Genomic DNA, 8,644 nt, shown 5'->3' on the forward strand with positions numbered 1-8,644 from the left:
CATGTGACGTAAACTTATCACCAGAAATAATCTGAGCAAGCAGTCCATGTGACATAATCGGACCATGTAACACAATCTGAATATGCAATATAATCTCGACCATGTGACATAATCCGACCATGTGACACAATCCGAACATGCAACATAATCGACCATGTGACAATCCGACCATGCGACATAATCGACCATGTGACATAATCCGGCCATGCAACATAATCGGACTATGTGACAAAATCCGACCATACAACATAATCGGACTATGTGACATAATCCGAACATGCGACATAATCCGATCATGCAACATAATCGGACCATGTGACATAATCCGATCATGCAACATAATCCGATCATGCAACATAATCGGACCATGTGACATAATCCGGTCATGCTACATAATCGGACTATGTGACATAATCCAACCGTGCAACATAATCGACCATGTGACATAAATCGACCATGTAACAAAATCCGATCATGCAACATAATCGGATCATGCAACATAATCGGACCATGCGACATAATCCGACCGTGTGACATAATCCAACCATGCAACATAATCGACCACAGAGAATGAAACCAATTTGACCGACGAGCATTTTCTTTTATACCTTTTAGTAGGCAGGGGAAATAAAAATCCATCAAGAGGCGGGCTTCCGTATTTTTTTTCTTTTTTTTTTTTTAATTTTTGCTTGGTGATGGATGACGACATAATCCTTTAGATGTGATGTGCGATAATGAAGTTATTTTCGTGACGCGAGATTCGTTCTCAAATTTCAATTTGTCCCCCTATAGTGTTGCGCAAGACGTAATTCTACGTCCAAAGCTTAAATCTGAGAAATGTTCTCCACACGGCTTCTATAAGGTTGCAACCTCCTGAGCGAACCACGCTTGGCCTACTAATGTGTGGCGATATATTAAAATTACGAAATTTCTCTCTAGTATGTATTGTTTGTATTACGTTTGTAGTCTATTGGAACTGGCCGATGAATGATCACATTTGTCCGTTTCTACATGAATTATAAGACATTGCACGTGTGGCATGCGACATGAGATGCAAACGACCATGAGGTAAAAATTTGGCTATGCAACATCATTTGTTCATATAAAGCGGGCCATAGACTAAACCAGCGGTGTGTAAACTCGCTTCGGAAAGAATCATTCGGCTGATTTTTTCCGAGTTTAACTTGTTGTGTGCAGATTGAATTGATCTTCGTTCCAATCATTACGTGATTGCACACAAAACGAAGAGTACACCCGCATAATCAAAAACTGTACACTGAATCTTTAGAACGATTCTGTTCTGATTACATGTATGGTGAATATTTGTGTTATCGTCCTTTAATACTTTTATTTTTCACAAATTTTTCGATTCTTAATGCGTCTTTGCTAGAATTGATAAAAATTATTTATGGAAGATAAATTGAATGATCTTAAAAACCATATTGAGTTTATCTGTACTTGAGTGTATCATGTGTGGTCGCTAGAAGAAAAAAAAGAAAAAAAACTTTTTTAAAAGTCGACGCGACGGAACCGATACTGGTGCGCTCGGGGAACCTAAAGAAAGGAAAGGCCAGTCTGGAGTTGACGGTAAACGGTCAAAATGGCCCTACAGTTGCAGGATCTGCACCCAGGAGGTCAAATTATTTCGGAAAAAGGCCAAATAATTATTGTTTCACGGCTTAAGCAGGCCTCCCGTAAGAAAAACAAGCAACGAAATCGGTCGGCAGGAACCGGTCCCAGTAATGTGTCGAATCTTCACCGCCTCATGCGACGTTATTGGGTAAGTCTGGCGTTTTATTGAATACAATTATGTACTTTTCCCACAAATTACAACATATCTCCATAGGTGCTGGACTTGTTTAAACCGAAACCAGGGGATCAAATTTTTCGGGAAGATCCATAGAAGCAACCGACTCCGATTATGTGCCAGGTCTTCTAAACCGTCTTTTACGTTGGGTAAGTCTGGCTTTTCATTTCATATTTTATGCTCATTTCCATTTTTTTCAGAGCAAGATAAGTTAGCCTGGAAGGAACCTGTAACATGCACTGTATAAATATGTCGAAGAAAAAGAAAACACACGGAAGTTGAAGATGGTCCCGACTCTCGAGTTTAAAAGCATCCGCTGAAAAAAAAATCTGAAATTTGACCTAAGCAAGAAGAAAATACGGAACCGTAGGCTCAAATCAAGGCCGAGATAAATTTTGTGCTGGTAGCCGTTTGAAATAATATATTTTCCAACGAGGTAGGTGGAAAACTTTTAAATAGTTTTATAAATATTCGAGAACACATTAGAAAATTTTTGAATGTGTTTCTAGAATTTATGATCAATCTTCAACACAAATGAATTATGAAAAAAAAAGAATTATGCAGAATACGAACTTTAAGGTGCTTTAAGCACTAAGAAAACTTTTTAGAATAAAAAAAGGGATCTTGAATAAGCAATCTAATTAAGAGCCAGGATAAGTAATTTTAAATAATTGACCATTACCAGAATCACCAATTTGGAATGAATTCTCAATCTTTATTATAAATTACATTATCTGTCCAAAAACTCTGGGAAACTTATTACTCTAACAATTCTTTTAACCAAGCCATGAAAATGTTGTTTTTTTTTTTATTTCTCGAAATTGAAAATTAAAATTTGAACTCAAGTTAGAGAACAATACTTTCAAACAGAAATCATGATAAATTGAATTGAATACTTAAATAATATACCTATTAACTTTTCTGAACTCGATCACCTACCCTTCTTTTCTTTTAAAAATTCTGACGAAGATTTAGTATTGAGTTCTAAAATAAAAAAGTATTCAAACTTTAATTTAAATGAGAAATCAACAATTTAAATGGAAAATCTTATAGATTTTCCAAAAATCTAGTTAGTGTAAATTTTTTTTTTTTATAAAGGTTTCTTTTAATTTTTCAGCCGTCTTGGATCAATATAGGAACTATTTTTGATTGATGGATGGATGCCTTAATTGATGGTAATATGATCGATTTTTGTAACTTTTTCTTATATATTAATTCGTTTCAATGTTTTGCAGGCGAACGCTGAACATAACCCTCAGCATAAATCTTTCCACAAAAAGCTTGATGTAAAATGGTCATTATAAAGGCAATTTAGATGAATATAGGTTCATATATTTTATATTATAATCCATGTTTACCATTTTTGAATAAATAATGTATTTTTTTAGAAATTGCAACATGAATCGTCTGCTTTTTCATTTTTGGTCGTAGAAAGATCTTTTGAAGATACAATGTAGCGTCCCATGCACATAAAACGTACGATATGATAACGATTATATCTATCGTTCATCGTTTTCCTACATTTTTCATCTAGAAAAAAGCAAAAAAATGAATCGTTTTTTTACTTAACAACCCGTTCCCTGTATCGTTATTTGTGTCTAAACGATTCCATTTGATGAAAAAACGATTTGTTCAATCGTTCATTAATAATCCAAAAACTATAAAGGGAATCTTTTGGGTGTCTCGGGAAAAAGATAATGGGAATCGTTACTGTATGATACTGTTCCATGCGGGCAGTTCTGCATTTATGTTTTCCATGCCTCGCAGGAATAAAATCACACCAACAAAACAACAGAACGAAGCTTACCGTACACGAATGCACACGAGCGATCGTTGCCTGACGAACCGAGTTCACATTCCTCGCACCCTTCTCTCGCTCGTTTCCCGTTCCCTTGTATCTATCACTTTTAGACACGCCCGTCATACGTTGTCCGATTGATATGTGTGTTCAATGGAAGTTAGTCGAAACAGGTTGAAATAGGTCGAAACAAGTAGGAATGGATTTTGACAGTTGGTAAAACATGAAAAAAAAATGATAAAAAAATGACTAAAAACTGTCGGAAATTGACTAAAACTAACATTAACGATAATAAAAATAGTTATTCTGTAAAAATGAAAGAAAAAAATTAAGAAAAAAAAACGTTCGATTTTGGCAACATTCGATTTTGGCAACACAAAATGTTGGGGCATGCTGCCAAAATCGAACGGGGTCTGTACTTCTTTCCTTTAAAATTTGAGAGTTTCGATTGAAATATTGAAAAATGTGCACTTATCATAAAAGCTTCAAGTGTTTCTTACTAAGCTGACACCAAACAATATGATTAGGTCGTCTTCAATTGAACAGAAACCCAATAATTTCGATAGTCTCACTTACACTGAATTTTATTTTACATTTTGTATCAAAATCTCAAAAATCGGTATGAAATCGGTATGTTTTGTCAAAAATCGGTATTCGGTATATACCGATTCTTGGATAAAAATTTGCCCAAAAATCGGTATGAATACCGAAAAATCGGTAGGTGTGGCATCTATGATTGTAAGTCCCATCCTTCGCCGAACGATAGATTCTCAAGCACAAATTTCTCAGAGAAAGGGAAAACAACACGGGGACGCGGACGCATGGTTGCCACATGTACAGATTTATCTAGACAGTTACAGATTTATGAGCTCATTTTTTGGTACAGAATCTGTACGTACAGATGACAGATTTCTAAAATTTGGTAAAGATTTGTACAGATTTTTGACTTTCAAAAACTGAAAAAAGTTTCTACATTTTGCTTTAAACAAGTATATTTAAAACTGTATAGAAAATAAGTCAAAAGTTAGCCTTTATTATTCTGACGATAGGAGTTCCTTACTGGGAAGTACACGATGGAACAATTAGATTTCCAAATCTGCGACAAATTATTAAATATCTCTCCCCAACCCGTCAGCAGTGGTTGAGCGTATTTTGTGGAAAGTAAATGCCAATAAAACCAAAGTTCGTAATCGTCTGAATGTTGACACATTGGACGCTATCCGTAGAACGAAAAGTTATTTAAGATATAATGGCGGATCGAATAATTTCGTATTAAATATGACGCTCAAAAATCGTTTTAATAAAACTATGTTTAAACATCATGAACATTAGGAAGTGTTTGTTATGAAAAATATTTTTAATGTCAGTTTTTTAAAGTATCTATATGTTTTAAGATTAAAAATAAGGAAACAAAATCTTCACATATCAACACGTTCAATGCAGAGTTTAGTTTTCTTCGGTACAGATTTTTGAGTTTTCGGTACAGATGAAAAAGATTTTTTCGATGAGCGGTACAGATTTGGATGTGGTAACACTGAGCATCATTGCAGTTTGAGTTTAACGAAATAAAATCGTTCTGCAAAGAAGGGGTCGAGTGCGGTCGTGTTTTTTTTTTCGCCTGTGCTAATTTTAGCGTTTGAGTGTCCGAGGAAAACGAAAATTTTCAAATTTTGTTTATTGTAGGAGTGAGATTCGATAAATTCAGAAAGTTTTTCGTGTTAGCGAGGAAATACTACCTAGCAGGATATATGTTTTATTTCAAATTCACTGGAAATGCTATGATTATGGGCTCGTGCTGGGTTTATAGAAATGTGGGTTTTGTGTTCTTCGTGTTTTCCGCTGTTGTTCGGTTTTTATCCCTCTATTTTGTAATCGGCGAAATAGTGTTCCGAAATAAAGAAGAATTTAAAAAGTTTACTGAGGCGGCAGTACTGAAGAATAGTTCGAAGTGATTTTCCCCAAAATGAAAAAAATGAAAGCGATTGAGGGCTTGCGAGGCCAATCGAAGCGGTTTGTTTGTTTTCCTGAACTTTTGTAATGATTGGAAATTGTTAATGACTATCCGAGAAGTGTTCAGGGAAGTCTTATTATTCCGTTAGTTTTAAAATTTAAGTCAAGGAGCATTTGAATCAGTTTTTGCAAATCCGGAAAAAAAATTGTATCGGATCGTTAATTCAAAATCATGTTGTGCTGTCGTCGTCTTGGTTTTATGGTGCCTGTTTTGTCATGCTTGCTAACCGGCTTGCCTTGATGGGATGCAGTTTGCTGTTCGGTTGCCTTTGCGCATCCAAAGCTAAGTATTTTGTTTAAATGATTTTTTCCACATTCGAAAAATCCCAGGAAGATTATCTTGGTAAGCATTTGTTTAGGTTTTCAATATTCAGAGTTAAAATGCTATTTAAATGAATATCTTACTTAATAAAAGAAAGTACACATACGACGAAGATACCATATAGATGACAATATAATGTTCTATTTTTTTTTTACCTCAATAATATTCTTCGAATTTGAAGTTGTGATTTTTGATTGGTAAACCCAATAATTGCTGATTTTATGAAACTATTTTCCAGTCATCAGTTTTAAACAAGGTTGAATAGCATACGCATACGAATAATGTTATGTAAAAAAAGAAATGTTGATCCTTGCAGACTATTGAAAGGTAAAATAAATTGATGAAAAACTTCTTCTTTTCACCACTAAACTTTTCGAAACCGTTCATTTTGAAAAGTTTAGTGATAGCACTAATCATTATTCCCTATTCTTTCAAATTTCGTTTCAAGAGCGAGAAAAGGCGCTATAACCAAGATCAAAGATCAGAGATGATGGGGCACAGAAAATCTAAACTCTTAATGGCATTGATTATTATTTGAAAACCTATTTAACTGAATGTAAATTTTAGAATCTTTAAAATTACCGAAAAAAAAAAGATTTATTTTACATAGTTTTGATTTTCTGTGCACAAAAACCTCATTTCCAGCCACTGAAGACGGTAACTCCAGTAACCAACACCAAGGAGCACATTAAATTTTAGCTATGTGCTCCCAACGTTAACGAAATTGTATTTTTATAACCATGGAAACGTATGGTACTGTTGTCCACGTTTCTTCCTCCCTGTGTTCCAGTTGTCTCTGCGTCCAATACAGCACAGTGGGCCCGGCCTTGTAAAGATGAGTCGTAAATGTACTTTTACGGCTCACCGGGATGCAGACAAGTTCTGGCTGTGTATGTATCATAAGCATAAGCATAAGCATAAGCATAAGCATAAGCATAAAATCGTTCTGCAAAGAAGGGCAAAGTGCGAGTATGTAGACTCACGATTTTAACATCTCTGGACTAAACACAAATGGCTTGAGCCAATTCGATGATTCCACGACGATTGTTTGATTCTACACACTACCAAAAAAATCTGTAAAATCACATCACATATGATGTAAATAAAAAGAAGCATCATATATGACGGAATTTTCAGTGCAAGTTGGATATTACACGCCTGTAAAATTTGCAGACGTGTAATTTAAAAGTGATGTAATGTTTACACCACTGAATTAAAAGAACGTTCCAATTGGATTTTTTTTTGTTTACTTTCTAGTAATATGATTCAAAGAAGATCTCTCAATAAAAAAACAATCTTTTTGTACACACCAGATTACATTTATTTTAAACCCAACGTTTTTAAACCTTAGAAATTTTTTTAACCTCCACAATACCTGGCCCGACATTTGAAATTGCCTGCCACTTTTGCCACTTTTTTTATCTGCCACTTTTGCCAACCATGGCTACGATCGTCACCATTTCCATCTGGCGGCCTTTCCCGGAAGGGACTTTACGTTAGAATTTGTTAGAATGAAAACAAATTGTTTGAAGCATATTTGGCTTTATCTAACCACTTATTCTAAAAACTTACCATTCCACAATGAACGCACAATCAAACAACACGGCAGCACAAACATCCGACAGGTAAAAAAACTTACGACTTGCTTTCGTGTTTGTTTTTTTTTTCATTTTGAGTGCTGTCAAGGATTCAATCATTTCAAATTTATAATAGAAAATCGTGTTCCGTGTCATGTAAGATTCAATTCTTCAATATTCAGAGTTGTTAAGGATTCAGTTTTTGTAATTTTCTGTAACATGTTATTTTCTGCGGCATGTAATATTTCGCACTACGAAACAATCTTTAAAATTACATCACATATGATGTAAATAAAAAGAAGCATCATAAGTGACGGAAATTTACAGTATGAAATCGCGTTCTATGTCATGTAATTTTAGGGGTTTTCAATTTCAGTGCTTTTAAGGATTCAGATTTTTTTTCTGTGTACACTCGCCCACACACGATACGAACATATTTCACGCGAACACAAACGATTGCTGGCGGAAACAGCAACAGCAACAACAAAAACCCTCTCCACCCCGGCTGGAGCTGAGTAAATGGCCTGAGCTGAGTTTTGTACAAGCAGCACCATACACCATGCCACAGAAGGTTGCTTGTACAAAAAAATTCGATCCGGACCGATTTCACTCAAACGATTTGTGCGGTCATTCAAACAGTGCCATACACGATACAAATCGTATTCACAGCGACAGAATTTCATCGAATTCCATCTCATTTGTACAAATGTGGTGTAGTCTGTGGCCCGCTTAACATAATCTGACCATGTGACAAAATTCGACCTTATGATATAATCTGACCATGCCACATAATCTGACCTAGCAACATAACCTGATCAAGCAACATAATGTCACATGTAACATGCAATAATATCGTGTCATGTACAATGTAACATGCAATAACATCGTGTCATCTTCCCGCTGCTTGCTGCCTCTGGCATCCTGATGCTTCACTTGATATTGAACAAAACTGCTAGTTGATATTGGTGTTATTGATTTTCAGCAGTGTTCGAAAAGCAGCAGCTCTGTTATGCTCGATGGGCAAACAGCAGGTCTCAAAGTCAATATCAGAAAGACCAAGTCGATGGTGATCAACACAGGAAATCCCTCCAGTTTCATGGTAGCTGGGCAACAAGTTGAGAAAGTGGAGT

General features: G+C 35.4%; 1 long non-coding RNA gene across 1 annotated transcript; it reads left to right on the top strand.

Annotated features, from left to right (window-relative positions):
- The first annotated feature begins 1,461 nt into the window (after positions 1-1,461).
- Positions 1,462-3,157, top strand: LOC129750035 (uncharacterized). Its single transcript, XR_008738262.1, has 5 exons — positions 1,462-1,780; positions 1,847-1,956; positions 2,008-2,243; positions 2,925-2,982; positions 3,043-3,157. It is a non-coding gene; the product is annotated as an uncharacterized LOC129750035 (long non-coding RNA).
- The last annotated feature ends 5,487 nt before the right edge of the window (positions 3,158-8,644 follow it).

The sequence above is a fragment of the Uranotaenia lowii genome, chromosome 2 (genome assembly GCF_029784155.1).
Source record: "Uranotaenia lowii strain MFRU-FL chromosome 2, ASM2978415v1, whole genome shotgun sequence".
Lineage (NCBI taxonomy): Eukaryota > Metazoa > Arthropoda > Insecta > Diptera > Culicidae > Uranotaenia > Uranotaenia lowii.